Source organism: Pan troglodytes, chromosome 7 (assembly GCF_028858775.2).
Source record: "Pan troglodytes isolate AG18354 chromosome 7, NHGRI_mPanTro3-v2.0_pri, whole genome shotgun sequence".
Classification (NCBI taxonomy): Eukaryota; Metazoa; Chordata; class Mammalia; order Primates; family Hominidae; genus Pan; species Pan troglodytes.
In genome coordinates this window covers 61,288,622-61,310,408 of record NC_072405.2, presented here as the reverse complement: position 1 = coordinate 61,310,408, position 21,787 = coordinate 61,288,622, and the positions used below count along the sequence as shown (strand labels likewise).

Here is a 21,787-nt window from a genome sequence, read left to right as displayed (position 1 = left end):
GGCCAACTCTATGTAAAGCAGCCCATTCCCAGTGGCTGTGGAGTAAAGCAAATTTCTGTAAAGGAAATTAGAATCTGTGCATTCAACATACAAAAGACCAGCATTTTATTAGGTAATACCTGTACATGTCATTAAAATAGGTACTAAGGAGACAGTGAACAAATGAAATTCATTTTTCTCAAATCTCAATTATTAAAGTGACTTATTTTAAAAATAAAAGCAACAATAGGAATTTAAACTTATTTGTTTCCTAATGTAGTAGATGGCAATATCCAAAAAGAGAGATATAAAATCTTTTTTTTTTTTGAGACAGAGTCTCACTCTGCCGCTCAGGCTGGAGTGTAATTGGACGATGTTGGCTCACTGCAACCTCTGCCTCCCGGGTTCAAGCAATTCTCCTGTCTCAGCTTCCCAAGTAGATGGGATTACAGGCATCCACCACCCCACCACCACGCCGGGCTAATTTTTTTGTATTTTTAGTAGAAACGAGGTTTCACCACGTTGGCCAGGCTAGTTTTCAACTCCTGACCTCAAGTGATCCGCCCGCCTCAGCCTCCCAAAGTGCTAGAATTACAGGCGTGAGCCACCGCACCCGGCCACAAAATCTAGTTTTTAAGTGTCTTGAAATCCATAATTATGCAGAATTATATGTTCCCTCATGAATGGCAAATTTAAGAAATCTGTGTAGTCTGTGTGAATATGTGAGACAAGTCTAAATAACTCAGACTGTACACCAGAACATTTAAGTCTGGATATGCTATTGTAATGAGAACACAGTTTTCACCTCAAATCCTTCATGCAACGTGGAGGGATGAAAAGGAACGAGAGGAAGGAGAAAGAAAAAATAGGAAGAAAGGAAGGAGGGGGGAAGAAAGGAAATGGAAAAGAAGATATTCGTTCTGGTTCATGTCCATAAGAAGAAAAAAGGAAGGAAGGAAGATGGGAGAAAACATAGATGTTGGATAGATGTTTTGCAATTTGAGTCTTGATCACTGCCAAATCTGCTGGGCCTGGTATAATGCCTGACATGTAGTAGGTTCACAGGTGAACTGCCCTTCAGACAACAGCAGTTTCATAAGGTTAAACTATATGAAGCTGACCAATTAAAACTATGCCGAATATATAATTTAACATTTGTATTTCCTGCCTAGTGTGTTCAGAATTAGGTGGATGGGGGTAGCACTCCCAGCTGGAATTTCTTTTTTTTTTTTTTTTTTTTTTTTGAGATTTTGTCTCACTCTGTCGGAGTGCAGTGGTGAGATCTTGGCTTACTGCAACCTTCGCCTCCCAGGTTCAAGCGATTCTCCTGTCTCAATCTCCCAAGTAGCTGGGATTACAGGTGCGTGCCACTATGCCTAGCTAATTTCTTGTATTTTTGGTAGAGACGGGGTTTCACCATGTTGTCCCGGCTGGTCTCGAACTCCTTACCTTAGGTGATCTGCCTCCCAAAGTGGTGGGATTATAGGTATGAGCGACTGTGCCCAGCCGAATTTCTTCTTTCTGTTCAAGCTTCACACCACTGACTAGGCCTGTATGAGACCATGCATGCAGAAACTGTAAAACTGTGTAACTGCAAAGTATTGCCACCATGAAAGTGGCATGGGGCCCTTGAACAAACCCAGCAGCAGTCATGGGTAAAGCTTGTGGCCCAGCAATAATGGAAAACATAAAAGTAACTCCATGGCTGTTAAATTAGGATTACAAAAATGCTCCCTAGCCCAAAATAATTCTCTAAATTGCTCAGATGATCCTGAAAAACCTTTTCACAGAACACAGGGTTTTTATTAAAATAAAAGGTGGTTACAATGCAAATATTCTTACTGAAGTCTATAATTGCACTTATTTCCTTTCTTAAGAACCTAACATTGAAAGACGGGAGAGAAGGGAAAGAAGAGGAGGGAAATATAGAAACCAAAGCTGGGTACAATAAAAAAATCATACTTACCAGTTATGCTAAAAGTGAGGCCGATTTTTAAAAACTCTATCGGAAGGACCAGAAGAGAGAGAATGTAGGGTACTGAGTTAGGGGGGTCAGAAAGGCAAATAAACGGAGACCAAATGTGGTCAGACACCAATGTGCCCTCAGTAGAAAGAAACTGGAAAGCATCTGTGGGCTCTAAATTGTGTTCCAAGACATCAGTCTCTCAGAGGTAGAAATCACAGGAATGATTTTCACTGCCTAAAACTTTTGACTATACAGAACAACCCTATGATTGTGCAGGAGAGTTTACTCATGACTTAAAGTGTAGTGATAAAAAGGAAAGAAAAGGCAGATTTTATCATGACAGTTGTAAAATTGAAAACTGTAGAAGCAGACTTGAAAAAATCGTACATATCAAAAATGGGCCAGTTAAATAAATGGTGTTATATCTATCTGGATAGACTCATATTTCATGTGATAGAATGCTACAAAAGCATTAAAAGAAATATGATAAGGCCAGGCGCAGTGGCTCACACCTGTAATCCCAGCACTTTGGGAGGCTGAGGTAGGTGGATCACCTGAGGTCAGGAGTTTGAGACCAGCCTGGCCAACATGGCGAAGTCCCGTCTCTACCAAAAATACAAAAAAAAAATTAACTGGGCATGGTGGGAGGCAGCTGTAATCCCAGCTACTTGGGAGGCCCAGGCAGAATTGCTTGAACCCAAGAGGTAGAGGGAAACTCCGTCTCAAAAAAAAAAAAAAAAGAAAGAAATGTGATAAAGTCTAAGTCTACTGACATCACACATACACATATTTATGTACTTGTAAAAACACGTGGAAGAATATATATATACAAATTGTGTGTGTGTGTGTATTAGTGACTGCCTCTTAGGAATAATTTGGGATAGGTAAGAAAATAATTGAATTCTTTTAAATACTTTTTATTTTTTAACGAGATCATTTATGTCTCTTATAAGAATTTTAAGGATATTAAGTTTGTCATCTAGTAAAGATGATTGTTTTTAGAAACTGTTTCCTTACTACTATGGACAATTAGCTGTGAAAGACATCTCCAAGAATAAAGATTCCTCAGGCACTGACAGTCTAAAACTGGGAAACAGGACAGGTACCCAGATAACTTCAGAAAGGCAGCTTAGAAGGACCATAGGAAAAGTTCATAGCTCTGTGATGGTTCAGAGGACAAATAACATCCAGTTGGGTGGACCAGGATAAAAGGTTAAAAATTGGTAGTCTTTTGACAGGAAGATGACAGGACAAGTTTTCAGAAGTGCCAGCCTGAGTAAAGGCATACAGCGGGAAAGGAGGAGTACTTCTAGAACTAACAACAGACAGTAGTAATTGAGCACTTACTGTATGCCAGGTGTTGTTTTTGGCTCTTTACAAGTATTACTTCACAATACTCTTACAAAGCAGGCATTACGATTTTCATTTTAGAGATGAAGAAACTGAGGCAATGAGAGGGTAAGGCACTCTCTCAAGATCGCCCTGCTGGCGAGAGGTACTGGCAGGAGCCACAGCTGGCTGGAGCTCTTTTGTCTTCTCACAATCCAGCCTCGTGGAGGCTGGGGTCTTAGTCTGCAGGGCCTGAGTGGCCACCTAGAGCAGGCAGTGTGACACTGTGTGGTCCAGGTGGGAGGTCACAAGAAGAAGCAGGGGTTCCTCACCCACTGTCGAGCTCCACCTCCAACTCTGTAAGAGTCTTGTTCCTCTTCTCCTCCATGTGGAAGGGGAGCTGCCTCTCAGAGGAGGCAAGGTGCTCTGCCTTCCCACCAGCTGGATCATCTTTTTAAAAAATTCCCAACATCTTTTATTTTTTAGAACCTGGACCGGGGTAGGAAGGGTGTCTCACCATGTTGCACAGGCTGGTCTTGAACTCCAGGCCTCAGCCATCCTCCCACCTTAAGCTCCCAAAACACTGGGATTATAGGTCCAAACCACCAGGCCGGCTTTCAATTGCCTTTTCTTTTTGTGAAGAGATAATTCATATGGTCACATGGTTCAAAACTCAAATTATTTGAGGGTAAGCAGTGAAAAGTTTCTTTTCTATACATGTGCCCAAGATAAGCCAATGTCACTTCCTGGAAGCAACCAATGCTTCCCATTTCATCTGTATTCTTCTAGAAGTATTTAGAGATAATTACGTAGAGTGTATAAAGATATTCCTTGTTGTTTTGTTGAAGATGCATTGAATATGCAGAACATAATTTATCTGACCTGTCCTGTTAATAGACATCTTTTACTACTGTAAACAATATTGCAGTAACTATTCTTGTTCATTTTTCATACATGTAGACATATCTAGAGAATAAATTGGAATGTACCCTTTACTCATTATAATTATTAATTGTAATCACTTGCCAAATTGCCCTCCCTTGAGGTTATAGTAAATTTATATTCTGAGACATAAATAAGTGCCCATTTTCTCACTCCTTTGTAATATTGCGTATTATCAAATGTTTCCATTTTTTACTTAAATTCTATGTTTTTGAGATATCCATATTGATACATGTGGTTCTACTTCATGCATTTTTAATTACTGGGTACATTTGTATTTTTAAATTCTAGATTCAGGGGTTACATGTGCAGGTTTGTTGCATGGGTATATTGCATGATGCTGAGATTTGTGCTTCTATCGATCCCATCACCCAATAATGAACATAGTATCCAATAATAGTTTTCCAACTCTTGCCCCTCTTCCTCCATCCTTTCTTTTGGAGTCTCCAGTGTCTATTTCCATGTTTATGTCCATGTGTACTCATTGTTTAGCTCCCACTTATAAGTGAGAACATGGAGTTTTTGGTTTTCTGTTTCTATGTTAATTTGCTTAGGATAATGGCCTCCAGCGCCATCCATGTTGCTGCAAAGGACATAATCTTGTTCTTTTTTTTATGGCTGTGTAGTATTCCATGGAGTATATGACCACATTTTCTTTATCAAATCAATTGTTGTTGGTCCCTTAGGTTGATTCCATGTCTTTTTTTGTTTGTTTGTTTGTTTTGAGACAGAGTCTCACTCTGTTGCCCAGGCTGGAGTGCAATGGCGTGATCTCGGCTCACTGCAACCTCTGCCTCCCAGGTTCAAACGATTTTCGTGCCTCAGCCTCCTGAGTAGCTGGGAATACAGGTGTGCACCACCACACCTGGCTAATCTTTGTATTTTTTAGTAGAGACAGGGTTCCACCATGTTGGCCAGGCTGGTCTTGAACTCCTGGCCTCACGTGATCCACCCGCCTTGGCCTCTCAAAGTGCTGGGATTACAGGTGTGAGCCACCACACTCAGCTAGTATGTCTTCTTTTGAGAAATGTCTATTCATGTCTTTTGCCCACTTTTTAAATGGGGTTGTTATTTTGTTGATTTAAGTTCCTTATAGATTCTGGGTATTAGTCCTTTGTTGGATGAATAGTTGGCAAATATTTTCTACTGAGTACTATTAAATTGCACAAATATACTATTTACTTATCCACACACCTACTAATGGACAACTAGGTTTATCTTTGACACTGTTTGGGGGTGTCCTCCTGCCTGTTTATTTTACTGAACATTAAATGCAATCCATTATTAAAAGCTGTATGTCAGGCTCTGGTATACAGAGATGAACAAGACATGCTCTCTGTTCTAGAGTTATGCCATGTTTAGGATAAGCAGAAAGGGTTGGTGGAAAAAATTAAAAATAATAATAAAAAAGAAAGGGTTAGTGGACCTTGGGGAGAAAGAGATATACTGTGTGCATACAAATATAATTAGTTATGAGCAAAATGGGGGAGAATAGAAAAAGCATGTTATCAGAGTGCCTGGTCAATGACAGATATTTGTTGAGTGAATGAACTAATGAGTCAATTAGTAAGAAACTGATCGCAAGGCACATTGAATATTTAGGTATGAACTTTGAGGGACTGTAATTAATGTTCCTTACTACTAATTGCCTTGTCTAAGGGAAGACAGACGAAGTTGCTAAATACCCATGGAAATCCAACCCTACGCGGAAATCCAATCCTAGTCCGTCATTTCAAGACCTTACAGGTAAATGGGACAGATTGGGAAAAATGGTCTTTTATTGCTTTTAAACTCTAGTTACTTTTTCAGTTTTCATAACTCGAATAAATAGCCTCAATCATCAGTTAGTCAAAAAACTGTATATCAAGGCTAATTTTTCTACTTAGAAACAGTATCTCATTAATCATCTTTTGAATTGCAGAGATAACTCCCAGCTGGCTAAAGGCCACTACACCCTGTCTGTATTTACACTGAATTAAGGATAAATCTGGCTAGGTTGCTTTGTTATTAAAATGACATACCAAAGATTTAAAGCTCAAGTTCAAGTTCATATACTGTATTTGAATTCTCCAGTTGGCTGTCGTATCATGACAAAGGCAGTTTCCATGTAAGAATTGTATAACACCGCCTATCCACCAGTGGCAAGTTTTGGCACAAGACATTAATATTTGGGTAATAATGTATTTTGTGGCTGGGTTAATGTGGTTAATCTTTCTGAAGCTATGCTTAGAAATTCCAAGGCAAAATGGTGCACACACTTCCTCTAGTATTTAGGTTTCTACCATAGAAACAGAATTCAATCCAAAACTTTCATAACTATAGATATAGAAGAACGCTGTATAAATACTTTAAAAGATGTCAGTCTTATTTCTCTCTCGTGTTTCAGATTAGGACTTTATTTGAGTGATTCTGTCTCCTTTTATTATATTTTAGAGACAGGGTCTTGCTCTGTCACTCAGGCTGGAGTGCAGTGGCACAATCATGGCCCACTGCTGCCTTGAAGTCCTGGGGTTAAGGAATCCTTCTGTCTCAACCTCCCAAGTAGCTAGGACTACAGGCATGCAGCACTATGTTCAGCTAATTTGGTTTTTAAACATTTTCTGCAGAGACGGGGTCTTGCTCTGTTGCCCTGGCTGGTCTCAAACTCTTGGCCTCAGGCAGTCCTCCCACCTCGCCCTCCCAAAGTGCTGGGATTGCAGGCACGAGCCACCACTCCCAGCCTCTCCTTTTATTATTTACCTTTCAAATTAAAATTTTGTAGAGACTTCACTGACAGAGCCATTTCTCAACAATTTTTCTTGGAACCAACTTCATTATCTAGGTAAGCTACAAACTTGATACATTATGCATTCAACAAGGGTTAATTACATGCTATAGAATGCATAGCACAAAAAGTAGGCATCTACCAGCGATTCAAGTACTTATGTCTAAAGTTTCCTTTAAAAAAACACATATGTATTGATTGTTCCATAATTAAGAACTACCAGAGTGCGTAACTTTAAAAGGTGACTTATCATATTGTGTAAGTAGTATGCCATTATATTGTTTGGTTTTTGAGAGAGTAAAAATCAGCCTAGGACTGAGATAGTAAAAAAATTAAAAAAAAAAAAATCTGCCAGTAAGTGTTATTCATCCTATTGAGAATTTTAAGTAGAATTTGAAGGGGAAAACCCCATTAAGCTGAGCTTCAGTTTCCTCAAGTAAAATGGCAGTTTGTTGTGAGAGATGGAATAAGGTATGTAAAGCATCTAGCCTAATATCTCACACATATCCATTCAATTTTGTTAGCTCCCTATTCTGGGCATTCTTTCCTCCTTCGTAGCACCTAGAGAATAATTTTTGGGCCTCTGCAACGACATGGATCAGGGCAAGGCACAGCTGAAGCTACAGAGCAGTTGAAGAATTAAAAATAGTAATTAATTGGCAACTAATCTTTCAAATGTGTGGGAAGAACAGATGATAATGTATAGACCTTAGCCCACTGCCCAAACAAAGGATAAGGAAATAAAAACAGAACAAGTGCAATTAAATAATCTACTCATTTCAGAAGTCGCCAGTTTTGCCTCCTGGTCTCTCTCAATTTTCTGCTTTCTCACCTTCGATTCCTTGGCCCCTCCCTCATCTATTTATGTTCTTTTTCATCTTAATGCACTTTTTCTTCTTTTCTGCTTTCATCGTGGTGTACTTTATCTCTTTCCCTAAATCAGTGGTGTGCCTAGCACATTTGACACCTAGTACAGATCATTTTAAATGACTTCCTCCTCTAAAGGAGAAAATTATTTTTAAGTCATGAAATGAAATACAGACCAGAAAGAAGACACTGAAAAATATTTTATTGATTTTTACTTTGTAACTATCATTAAACTTTTTCAAATAAAAATGTAAATAAAATAATACAGTACAAAAAAAGGAAACAAATTAATACTTTTCCATTACATGAATGTGTTTTTTTGAAAAAAATTAAAGGTTCAGGGAGACATGTGAAAATAAGAGAAAGGGAACTCTGCCTATATGTCTCAGAAAATGGTGTGTATATATTATACAATAACAGAATTGAAGTTATTCAATTTGTTTTGACACCTTTACAATCACGGCGCTATCGTGTATTATGAATCTGCTAATTAAAGCTAGGATTTCTATAGTGCCAAAGGTTGGAGATAAGAGCTGTGCACAAAACAAGCTGAAACAATTTAGAACTGTTAAGAATGTACTTTCAATACCAACACACATATAAAGCCGAGTCCTCGTATGTTGGGGACCAGTTGTATAATCAAGAGTTCTTTGAATTAACTTCCCCAGAGTATAATTAAAAGATAAGCAATAACAATGTGCTAATTTGAGGCTTACACGTTACTAAAATTCAATAGACAATCACAGCATTTATTTAGAACTTAAATCAATGGTTCTCAACCTTGGCTGTTTTGCCTTTCGGGACATTTGGCAATGTCTGGAGACACTTTTGGCTGTTACCATTGTGGGGAGTGCAACTGAAATCAAGTGGGTGGAGGCCAGGGATGCAGCTAAACATCCAAAGATGCACAGGACAGCCTCCCACAACAATTATTTGGCCGAAAATGACAACAGAATGAGAAACCCTGGCTTGGACCAACCAGGTTTTTGAGGTGAGGGTTTATTTTTTCAATGACATTGTTTAGGATTTGATGGCAGAAAGGTGATAATAAAAGCAGACTGATTCTAGTTATTTTTATTGTTGCTAAATGGCAATCGTATAGACAGTGTACTCCTTTATCGTCTGTACCCGGGGGTAACCGCTCGGACACCCCACCCCATCTTGGCTATCATTCATTGCTCCATTAGATTTCTTCTTCTGGAGTACCACCTCAGTGAGGCGTAAATGAACCAGAGCTAGCCACAGGTTCTTATGTGGCTATTCTCTTGGTTGATTTCATGCTTATCTTATTTTTAAACACATAATTAAATATTCTAAAATAACAGCTTTATTGAAATATAATTTACAAACCAAAAAGTCATCATTTTAAAGTGTACAATTCAGTGGTTTTTAGTATATTCATCAAGTTATGAAACTAGCACCACTAATTTCAGAACATTTTCATCATTTTCAAAAGAAATCTTATGTCCAGTAGCAGTCATATCCCATTCATCTCTTTCTTCCTCCAACCCCTGGCAAATGCTAATCTATTTTCTGTCTATGAATATGCCTATTCTGGACATTTCATATAAAGGTAAAGATAAAATATGTGGCCTTTTGTGACTTCTTTCACTTAGCATGTTTTCAAGTATCAGTACTTGGCTCCTTGTTACTGCCAGGTTATATTCCATTGTATGGATAAACAACATTTGGTCTGTGCATTTATCAGTTGATATCTGGGTTGCTTCCATTTTGGCTACTTAAGTGTGCTTCTCTGAACATTTGTGTGGACATAGGTTTTTAATTATCTTGAGTATATACCTAGGAGTGGAAGTGCCGGATCACGTAGTCATTCTATGCTTATTATTTGAGGAACAGAAACTCTTCTATCACATATAATATTCTATTGTTGGATACACCACATTTTGGTTATCCATTCAACATTAGAAAACACTTGGATTGCTTCCACTTTTTAGCTGTTATGAGTAATGCTGTATGAACATTTGTGTTGTTTTTTTGTGATGTATGTTTTCATTTCTCTAGAAGTGGAATTGCTAGGCAATGTAGTTAACTCTCTAACCTTTCGAGGAACTGCCAAACTGTTTTCCGAAGTGGCTACACCATTTTGTAATCCCACTAACAAGGGTTCCAATTTCTCCATATCCTTACTATCACTTGCTATTGCCTTTTTAATTTTAACTACCCTGGTGGATATGAAGTGGTATCTTGTTGTGATTTCATTGCATTTCCCTAGTGAGTAATGAGGTTGAACATCTTTTCATGTGCTTATTGGCTATCTGCATATCTTTGTAGAAATGTCTACTCAAATCTTTAGCCCATTTTTAAAGTTGGGTTGTCTTTTTATTGTTGAGTTGGAAGAATTGTTTATATATTGTTCCTTATTTGTTATGTGATTTGCAAATATTTTCTCACATTCTATGTTTTGTCTTTTCACTTTTTTTTTTTTTTTTTGCGACAGGGTCTTAGATTCTGTCACCCAGGCTGGAGTTCACTGGCTTGATCTTGGTTCACTGCAGCCCTGCCGCCTCCTGGCTTCAAGTGATTCTCCAGCCTCAGCCTCCTGAGTAGCTGAGACCACAGGCGTGAGCCACCACATAGGGTAATTTTTGTAGAGATGGGGTCTCGCCATGATGCTCAGGCTGGTCTTGAAATCCTGAGCTCAAACTGATGCCTCCCCAAATGCTGGGATTACAGGCATGAGCTACCATGCCCGGCCTCTTTTCACTTTCTTGATGATATCTTTTGAAGCACAAAAGTTTTTAATTTTGATAAGGTCCAATTTATCTAATTGTGTGTGTGTGTTAACTGTGCTTTTAGTGTAATATCTAAGACACCATTGCCTAATACAAAGCTGAAGAGATGTACTCCTGTTTTCTTCTAAGAATTTTATAGTTTTAGCTATTTAAGTCTTTGGTCCAGTTTGAGATCATTTTGTCTATGGTATGAGTGCCACTGTATTGTTTTGCATGTGGATATTCAGTTTTCCCAGCACTATTGAGAAGGCTATTCCTTCCTCCTTTGAAATATCCCTTTTTGTTTTTTGAGTGTCTTGCTCTGTCGACCAGGCTGGTGTGCAGTGGCATGATCATGGCTCACTGTAGCCTCCACCTTCTGAGCTCAAGCAATCCTCCCACCACAGACTCCCAAGTGGCTGGGCTGCAGGCTCACACCACCATGCTTGGCTAATTTTTAATTTTTTTTTTTTTTTTAGTAGAGACAGTATCACTATGTTGCCCAGGCTGGTGTTGAACTCCTGGCCTCAAGCGATCTTCCTGCCTCAGCCTCCCAGAGTGCTAGGATTACAGGCCTGTGCTACAGAGCCTGGCCTATTTTATTATTATTATTTTTTGCTAGTCTTTGATTCAGGAGAAAAATCAATTGACTTTAAACTTAGTTCATTTCTGGACTTTCAATTCTATTCGATCTGTCTGATCTTATGCCAGTACTACACTATCTTGAGTACTGTGACTCTGTAGAAAAGTTTTGAAATTGGGAAGAGAATGTTTCACAGATTTTTTTTTTTTTTTGAGATGGAGTCTCACTGTGTTGCCCAGGCTGGAGTGCAATGGTGCAATCTCGGCTCACTGCAACCTCCGCGTCCCGGGTTCAAGTGATTCTTATGCCTCAGCCTCCCGAGTAGCTGAGATTACAGATGCCTGCCACCACACCCAGCTAATTTTTGTATTTTTGGTAGAGACAGGGTTTCACCATGTTGGCCAGGCTGGTCTTGAACTCCTGACCTCAAGTGATCTGCTTGCCTTGGCCTCCCAAAGTGTTGGGATTACAGGCATGAACCACTGCGCCTGGCCTCTCAATTGCATTTTAATTGTTTATTGCTATGGTACAGAAATACAACAAAATATTTTCAAGTAAAAACAATACTTCTGAAGCAGTTATATGAAATAGGAAAAAGATAATTTTTTAAAGTCACTTAATGTGGACTTTAACATTTTTACTTATTTTGAATCTGTACTACCCACTGTGTTGAGGACATATCATAACTTTTTTTTTTTTTTGAGACGGAGTCTCGCTCTGTCACCCAGGCTGGAGCACAGTGGCACAATCTTGGCTCACTGCAACATCTGATTCCCTGGTTCAAGCAATTCTGCCTCAGCCTTCCAAGTAGCTGAGATTTCAGGCATGCACCACTACGCCCAACTAATTTTTGTATTTTTAGTAGAGATGGGGTTTCACCATGTTGGCCAGGAGGGTCTTGATCTCCTGACTTTATGATCCACCCGTCTTGGCCTCCCAGAGTACTTGGATTACAGGCGTGAGCCACCACACCTGGCCTCCTAACTTCTTAATAAAGCCTAGCTGAACCTTCTTCCAGAAAACCTGTCATTTTCAGTTCATTTCTTGGTGATATTGAATTTTTTTTTTAAAAAAATCTTAAAACAGGAGCATAAAATTGCTCTTGAGAGCCTTAAATATGGTAGGGAAAATACAAGCATTTCACACAAGTATCTCTTTGGTCAGCTTCCAGAACTCTGGGAGTAGAAAAAAATGAAAGGAGAAGAGACAAAAAGCCTATAACATGAATGTAAATGGTAAGAAAGATGTAAACTTTAAAAATATTTTATGGCAATTCTTTTCACAAAATGTTTTAAATGTAACTAGATGTTTGTACTAAAATACAAGCACTTCATACATTTTAAAAACCACTGGAGTTAGATTTTTCAAAAAGTGTTGATTGGCTAATGTAAAATTTCTGTAGGGACCGTACAAATGTCAGAGCTACAGTATATTTTACATGCAATTTTTCATTCTAACCTATGGAACAATGTGAGGTAGCTAAAGTAGATATTGCCAATACAGTTTCAAAATGAGGAACTTGAATTTATAGACGTTAACTGATTTTCCAAATCCAAATGAAGTCCCAGATTTTCCAACTCCTAAATGCAGCCAACTTATGATGTATGTGTATAAACTATATACACATATTTTAAAAATTAAGGCACATCTGAGAATTATATGAGTTCAAATTAATCCATAATAAGCATACAAACACATGGAAAGCTTTGTGTGTAGATTAGGATTTTTCTGAAGAGCTTATTTCAAGGGAGGGGTGACATCTATTGACAGAAAGAAGATTGAGCAGGACTGTGAGGACTTTTAAAAATTTAGTCTTGTTTCTCAAAGCCATTCCTTGTATTAGAATTCCCCCTAGAACTTATTAAAAAATGAAGAGCCCTGAGCCCTGCCAGTGGTGAAGTGTATTTGACACTCAGAGTAGATAATTTTTTAACATCCCATTCCTCTATAGTTTCAGTAACAATAGAACAACAATAATAATAATGGTTAGAAAAGAAATTGACAGCAAAATTTTTTAACTGAAACTTTAATCAAGGCAGTCAAAAATTTAAAAGTTTAAAAAAAAAAGGCCACACAAATATTACAAAACCAAAAAGAAAAAATCTATACTACTTGATAGTTTTGAGATCTGCCTAGGAGTTTTAACTTTGACCCTTTGTTAAAAAGTCATTTTATGTAAACAATTGTCCAGCAACTAATAAGTGAATTTCAATAAGATAACATCTACAAGATATAATTTGTTTCTACTAAGTCATATTGATGATAGAGTGTTTTACTTCTTGATTTTTAATTTTAAATGAATAAACAATGAAACTGGATAAATTTCAATTTTAAAGATATTTAAGTTTTGTAAGGTATGTCACACATGAACTAAATTTTGTACTTAGTAAGTGGTTCCACAGAATGACAGAATGAGATGGTAAAATGAGATGGAGTCAAAAACCCACGACTACCTTAAATAGAAGGGACAGAATAGTGACTGTTGGAGAGAATTTGTGGATGCAAATAGGTTTGCAGATTTCAGGGCAGAAGAGGAAGTTCTTTTCTCATGGATTCTATTTCCTCAGTGTTGTAGGAGGTGAGATTATTTACCAAAGAGAGAATTGGGAAGGGGTGGGAATTAGGGATTCAAGAATAGTGCAGACAATCTGATGGAGAGTAGGAAGAGTGAACTACTAGGGAAACAACACAGAAGGCTGAGGTAGAATTGGAACCCACGTTTCCATTCAGTTCAGTGGTCCTTTTAATACATCATACTGAAAAGGAATGACTATTGGGAAAAGTATTTTGCATGAATGGATAGCAGGTAGGGTTGATTAAAACAAAGGGATCATTTGAGGAAGAAGGCAAAAAAACAAATGGTGTTATTAAAATAAATGGACTTCAGAGAATTGGGAAAAAAGCATTCATTTTATATGATAAACAACAGAACTCGTTTTAAGTTACAAAAGACTAATGGTACATTTTTCAAAAATATGTAGTCTGGAAAATGAAGAAAAATATACACATAGGAAAAATCACTTAGAATTTAATTTTGTACTTACTTAGAAAGCTTTCTTAGACTTCATTAGACACATTTTTATTATATTGCCCATACATAAAAATGAAAATACAAGCAAATTACATTGGTAAAGGTATTTCTAAAATTTCATCACTTTTGAACTATTACTTCCGACTCAGAGATTGTTGGGTTTTTCCACAGAATTTATCCTTTGCAGCACTGAAAGCACTGGCAACAAGCATTTCCTTACAGAATCCATAAAAGAACTAAAGCTGTGGTGCTAGGTACCTAGCTGTCTTTGGGAATGTTGTACAACACATCTTATTCATCACTTCTCTCACCATTATAGTTAGGATTTTTTTCCAATCTGGTGTTTTTGATGTCTTATAGTAAGCACAGGAAATGGATGGCATTGGTTGACAAGCTTGGAGGACCACTATCCATCCACTGTTAAATGGACCCAGATTTCAGAGATGTTAAAATACGAAACATAGTAAAATAGAGTAGCTTGCTACTTTGTTTTCCTTTGTCTAAATATTTTTTGGTTGGGCAGAGTGGTTCACGCCTGTAATCCCAACACTTTGGGAGGCTAAGGTGAAAGGACAGCCTGAACCCAGGAGTTTGAGACCAGCCTGGGCAACATGGTGAAACCCTGTCTCTACAAAAAATACAAAAATTAGCCAGGCATGGTGGTGGGCATCTGTAGTTACACCTATTAGGGACAGTGAGGTGGAAGGATTGCTTGAGCCTGGGAGGTTGAGGCTGCAACAAGCCGTGGGTGTGCCAATGCATTACAGCCTGGGTGAGAGAGTGAGACCCTATCTCAAAACAAACAAATAAATTAATATACATATTTTTACAATTTTTTTAGAATAGAGTCTCACTTTGTTGCCCAGGATGGAGTACAGTGGTGTGGTCATGGTTCACTGTAGCTTTAAACTCCTTGGCTCGAGCAATCCTCCCACCTCAGCCTCCCAAGTAGCTGAGACTAGAGGAGTGCACCACCACACCGAGCTATATTTTTATTTTATTTTTATTTTTATTTTTTTTATTCTCACTCTGTCGCCCAGGCTGGAGTGCAGTGGTGCGATCTCGGCTCACTGCAAGCTCCGCCTCCTAGGTTCACGCCATCCTCCTGCCTCAGCCTCCCGAGCATGCCCGGCTAACTTATTTTTGTACTTTTAGTAGAGACAGGGTTTCACCATGTTAGCCAGGATGGTCTCAATCTCCTGACCTCGTGATCCACCCGCCTCGGCCTCCCAAAGTGCTGGGATTACAGGCGTGAGCCACCGCGCCTGGCCTGTATTTTTACTTTTATTTTTGTAGAGACAGGGTTTCGCTATGTTGTCCAGGCTGGTCTCAAACTCCTGGCCTCAAGTGATTCTCCTACCTCAGCCTACCGGAGTGCTGAGATTACAGGTGTGAGCCACCATGCCAGGCCTGTTTTAAATATTCTTCTAAAATATAATATTAATGGCTGCATAATATTTCATTATATAGATGTACCACACGTTTTCCTTGGATTCTGAGAAAGGGGTTGATTTTGTCCCTCTGGGAACATTACAAAATGTCCAGAGGCATTTTTGATTGTCATAACTGGGGTGCAACTGGCATCTAGTGGGCAGAAGCCAAGGAGGTTCAACATCCTAAAATGTACAGGACAGCCCCTTATAACAAAGAATTAACTGGTAGGTATGAGATTGAGAAACTCTGTAGCCTATTGCTAGACATTTTTTCTTTTTTTTGTTTTTGAGACAGGGTCTCACCCTGTTGCCCAGGCTGGAATGCAGCAGTGCAATCTTAGCTCACTGCAACCTCTGCCTCCCAGGCTCAAGCAATCTTCCCACCTCAGCTTCCCAAGTGGCTGGAACTACAGGCGTATGCCACCACATGCCTGGCTAATTTTTTTTTTTTTTTTTTTTTTTGTATTCTTGGTAGAGATGGGGTTTTGCCACATTGTCCAGGCAGGTCTAGAACTTCTGAACTCAGGGCTATCCGCCTGCCTTGGCCTCCCCAAGTGCTGGGATTACTGGTGTAAGCTGGGAGCCACCTTGCTGAGCCAATTTTTTTTTTAACCCCTGCAGGACCGGCACCAAATTAAGGGGGAGCATAGGCTATGCATAGGATATATAGGATATGGCCTGTACAATTGGATTACCTGGCCTTGACAGTTACTAATTTAAGAACACTAACTAGAAGGAAGTACATTGAATTAGCAACTTAACCACTCCATGCCTTATTTCCCCATCTGTAAAATCAAAGAAAATTTACAGAAACTGCATAGGGCTGCTAAGACAACTAAACAGGTTGATAAATTTAAAACCCATGTCTGGCATCTAAGACACACCCATAAGTGTTTCATGAGCTCCGTTAGGTCATGCTTTTTAAAAAATACATTTATTGACCAGGCGCGGTGGCTCACGCCTGTAATCCCAGCACTTTGGGAGGCCAAGGAGGGCAGATCCCTTGAGGTCAGGAGTTCGAGACCAGCCTGACCAACATGGAGAAACCCCCGTCTCTACTAAAAATACAAAATTAGCCAGGTGTGGTGGTGCATGCCTGTAATCCCAGCTACTCAGGAGGCTGAGGCAGGAAAATCACTTGAACCCGGGAGGCAGAGGTTGCAGTGAGCTGAGATTGCGCCATTGCACTCCAGCCTCCGCAACGAGAGTGAAACTCCCATCTCAAAAAAAAAAAAAAAAAAAAAGAAGCATTTATTTATAAACACTACTGAGGCACTGACAGAAATAGGAAGGCACTGACAGAAAAATCAGGAACAAAGAATCTCAAGGTTTGGGGGCTAAGTCATTGAATCTAATGTCTCTGAAACCATTGGATGATAGTAAAATCAATGTAATGTGTAAGACTAGCAAGAGGAAAAAAAAACCAATAGAAGGTATCAGAGTATATCACAAGCAGCAAGTACTTTTTCCTGTGTATGTATACCAGGTCACAATGTGAAACTGTATTTCTTAATGTGGATCACAGTAAAAGTTAGAAAGTCACCACCTGAAGTCCAACTACCACTTGACATTTGAATCAGTTCTGTATCTGTGTCTACACGACTGATTAATTTCTGCCTTAAGGCATTTTATAAACAGTGCCAGCTCTATTTTTGGACACTTTGCTAGGCAGCTCTTCAAAATAATGAAAGACAAGAACCTAATAAAACATGATGCAAAAAGATATCTCTTTCAATCTGAAAAATGACTACAAATGTTTTGTCTTAATCTATTGGTTTAAATCTTTCAGGAAATTAAGCATTCTAGAAGTGTTTTCTTGACTATGTTGCTGCAGCATTGGAAACAGTGTTGCTTATGAGCTCATCAAGTTATCACTAGCTTTGAAGATGGTCATTCCTAAGTTAGCCATCATCATTATTACCAGTAGTATGTGTGAGTACCCACAAACCAGCTGAGAAGGGCAGCTTTCAGGTCTATAAGCAGTACTGAAAACATTAACTTAATTATCATAGTGCCAGCAGCCTCTAAATAGTACATAATCATATACACCAAATTAGTTATGGTTTTAAAAACAAAGTCCAAAACGTACATCTTTTTAACCCTTTTAAAAATGAACAATAATTGTGCCTCATACTTTGAATAAAGCCAAATTATGTGAATTGTGGTTGCTGGTTGTTTGAACATTGCCTAAAAGAAAATTAGGGTAATGACACTAAGTTGTTTGAGAAATATTTAATACATGTGCTGAATGCCTCAGGCAGAGTTGACAAAATTAAGATGTTTACCATGATCTTCCCAATAAACTGAACGTACTTTGGTAAAGAATTAATATCATATAAATTTGTTACTGCAATTATATTTATTTATTTTTTCTTTTTTTGAGACGGAGTTTCGCTCTTGTTGCCCAGGCTGGAATGCAATGGTGCGATCTTGGCTCACTGCGACCTCCGCCTCCTGGGTTCAAGTGATTCTCCTGTCTCAGCCTACTGAGTATCTGGGATTACAGGCATGCGCCACTGGCTAATGTTGTATTTTTAGTAGAGACGGGGTTTCTCCATGTTGGTCAGGCTGGTCTCGAACTCCTGACCTCAGGTGATCCACCCGCCTCAGCCTCCCAAAGTGTTGGGATTACAGGCATGAGGCGTGAGCCACTGCACCCAGCCTGCAATTATTATTATTCTTCTTTTTTGAGATGGAGTCTCATTCTGTCTCCCAGGCTGGAGTGCAGTGGCATGATCTTGGCTCATGGCAACCTCCGTCCCCAGGTTCAATCGATTCTCCCACATTAGTCTCCTGAGTATCTGGGACTACAGTTGGGCGCCACCATGCCTGGCTAATTTTTGTATTTTTACTAGAGACAGGGTTTCACCATGTTGTCCAGGCTGGTCTCAAATTCCTGAGCTCAAGCAATCTGCCCACCTCAGCTGGTATTACAGGCGTGAGCCACTGCACCCTGCCTTTGTTACTGCAATTGTTTTGAATGGTCCCCTTTACAAGCCTATGAGATATTTGATGGCAGGAATTTTCCACAGTAACTTTCTAGTGAACCATCAATATAAATATAAAAATTTGCAGAATGTATTACATACAGCAAATCTTGTATTAATTGCTGACTGCCAAGCTCTCCATAAAGTTCCAGGAATTTAAAAATTAATAATGCATAGTTCTTAATCTTAAGAGTTTCACAGACTAAGAGGGGAGAGAAAAATTTATAGTTGTGAGATACAGAGCAAAGCTTAATAGAAGAGTGGAAACTCTAGAAGTTAGAAGCTGCTAACATCCAAGCTGTGTTTTAAGGGATGACTTTAAAGGTGAACAAGTGGGGAAGAACATTCCTGGATGAGGAAACTCATATAGAGCACATATAAAGGGGAGAAAAGTGCTGGGAGATACACTGGAGAGATGGGTTGATACCTTATCATGGAGAGACTTTCATGCTAGGTTAAGAAGTTTACCCATGCCCAGGGCCGGGCACAGTGGCTCATGTCTGTAATCCCAGCACTTTCGGAGGCCAAGACGGGCGGATCACGAGGTCAGGAGATCGAGACCATCCTGCCTAACATGGTGAAACCCCGTCTCTACAAAAAATACAAAAAATTAGCCGGGCGTGGTGGTAGGCGCCTGTAGTCCCAGCTACTTGGGAGGCTGAGGCAGGTGAATGGTGTGAACCCGGGCGGTGGAGCTTGCAGTGAGCCAAGATCGCGCCACTGAACTCCAGCCTGGGTGACAGAGACTCCATCTCAAAAAAAAAAAGTTTAAATTGTATCTAGTATACAAAACAAAACCAATGAAAGTTGTTAGGCAGGGAAGAGATTTGATTAGACTGGTCTTAGATGGAGTAAATAATGGAGATGGATAGGAGGTCAATTCAGGTATAAATTGAGGGCCTGAACAAGTTGTGGGGTACTGTCAAATGTTTGTTGAGTGCATACCATTATATACCAGGTACAGTACATCTTTTAAAAAGGAGCTTATAGTCAGCATGTTAGATGACACTGAAAGATACAATGTGAGAATCTAAAGAAATTACAAGCATGTGGCCAGGTGCTGTGGCTCACTCCTGTAATCCCAGCACTTTGGGGGAGGCTGAAGCGGGTGGATCACTTGAGATCAGGAGTTCGAGACCAGCCTGGCCAACATGGTGAAACCCCATCTAATAAAAGTACGAAAAGTAGCCGGGAGTGGTGGCGAGTGCCTGTAATCCCAGTTACTAGGGAGGCTGAGACAAGAGAATCGTTTGAACCTGGGAGGTAGAGGCTGCAGTGAGCAGAGATGGTGTCACTGCACTCCAGCTTGGGCAACAGAGTGAGACTCTGTCTCAAAACAAACAAACAAACAAACAAGCATGGTAGGGAATGACTCCCAGAGTAGGTGATATTGAAGTTGAGAACTGAAGGAAAAATAGGATTTTAAAGATCTGAACTGATTTGAAGTACTTAGGGTATTTATTGTACATCCTATATAATCCCTCCATACTCCTAAAGAAAACTGTTTTCTTTTGCCCTCACTGTAAATCTACTGAAGCATCTAAAATAGTTATTAAATTTAAAAAAACAATAATGTGATGAGGCCAGAATTAGGTTTCTCTCTTCTGTTCTCTCCCACGGCACATTACCTTTGCATCATTCGCACACTATTATAATTACCTGAAAATTTGGAAGAGGTCCAAAGAATGGACAGATATTTAGGAGCGCCAGGAAGGAGACAGCACAAAAGGGAAGGAGGAGTATAAAAGTTAAATAATTTAAAATGGCAAATGCTTTAGAAAGTTCAAGTAAAATCTTAGTACTGTAATTTACTGTAATTTGGAGGTCCTTGTTAATGATCTGTTTGCAAGTTAAGTAAGAAATGCACAGTAGGCCAAAAATGAGATTGGACTGAGGACTTCCTATCAGAAAGCTTGGTTGAGAAGTGATGCTACAGAATTTTGTTTGTTCTTTTTTTTGTTTTATTAAGGAAGGGAGAATAGAGGGTGTCCAATAGGCAACAAAAGTAACTTCTCAAGACTAATACATGGATACATGTATTAGTAACTTATAAACAGTATTTCCTCTAGATATTTGCATATATATAATAGAATTAATGTTAGTACATTTTCACTTATCCCTAGGAAAGAATTACTGATGTTTGTTAAGAGTCTGTTAAGAATATACAAACTCTTAACATTTACACTGGAGGTGTATAAGGTATGAACCAGTCGTTTCTGGTAATTTATTGCAACCTGTGATTAAGAGAGAAGGTTAGGACTGAATTAATTCATTTTCCAAAGAAAAAAGTCAGACAACATTTATAATTTACCAGATTATCACTGGCATAGTTCAGAAATTTTTTTTTATTTTTGAGACAGGGCAACACTCTGTTGTCCAGGCTAGGAGTGCAGTGGTGCCATGATGGTTCACTGCAGCCTCGACCTCCTGGGCTCAACTGATTCTCCCACCTCAGCCTTCTGAGTAACTGGGACCACAGGTGTGCATCACCACGCCCAGCTAATTTTTGTATTTTTTGTAGAGAAGGGGTTTCACTACGTTGCCCAGGCTGGTCTCCAACTCCTGGGCTCAAGCAATCCTCCTGCCTCGGCCTCCCATAAGTGCTGGGATTCCAGGTGTGAGCCACTGCACCGAGCTCCAGCAAGATTTTTACATTTTAAATTGGGTTATATTTGTAATAATGAATGTCACTAATAAGAGGAAGTGCAAGTACCAATACGTTCTTTACAGGCCTCATACTGCTGTTTTTCTTTTCTTTCTTTTTCTTTTCATTCTTGGTCATACTGCCATTTTTCTTAGCCAATTTTCTGGCCAAACTCCTCCTCACCACTTATTTTCTGTGTGCTGATGACTATGCTTTACTACTAAATTTGGCTCTTTTGTCTTGCCAGTTCACACCTTCCCTTAAGGCATAATAACCATTTACTACTTATTTTTCGCTTTTCTCCTCTATCTTGCTGGGGTGGTGTAATAAAATTCCAGCTTAACCAATAAGTAAAATGGCTTGCCAGTGATGATAAAGACCAGATTTGTTTGGGATATGTAGCAGCACAAATTTAAAAGTAAATGAATAAAACAAGCCCATCTCAATCCTAACTTACAGATACTGGTCAGTGTGACTGAAAACTGAAATTGTTCATGCTAACCAACGTTTTTCAGTTTCCACCTAACATT

The 21,787-nt window shown here is 39.1% G+C and overlaps 1 long non-coding RNA gene across 1 annotated transcript in view; it reads right to left on the bottom strand.

Annotated features, from left to right (window-relative positions):
• LOC134810866 (uncharacterized) overlaps positions 1-21,787 on the bottom strand; it is a 30,544-nt gene that overhangs the window by 7,850 nt on the left and 907 nt on the right. The window lies entirely within an intron of this gene.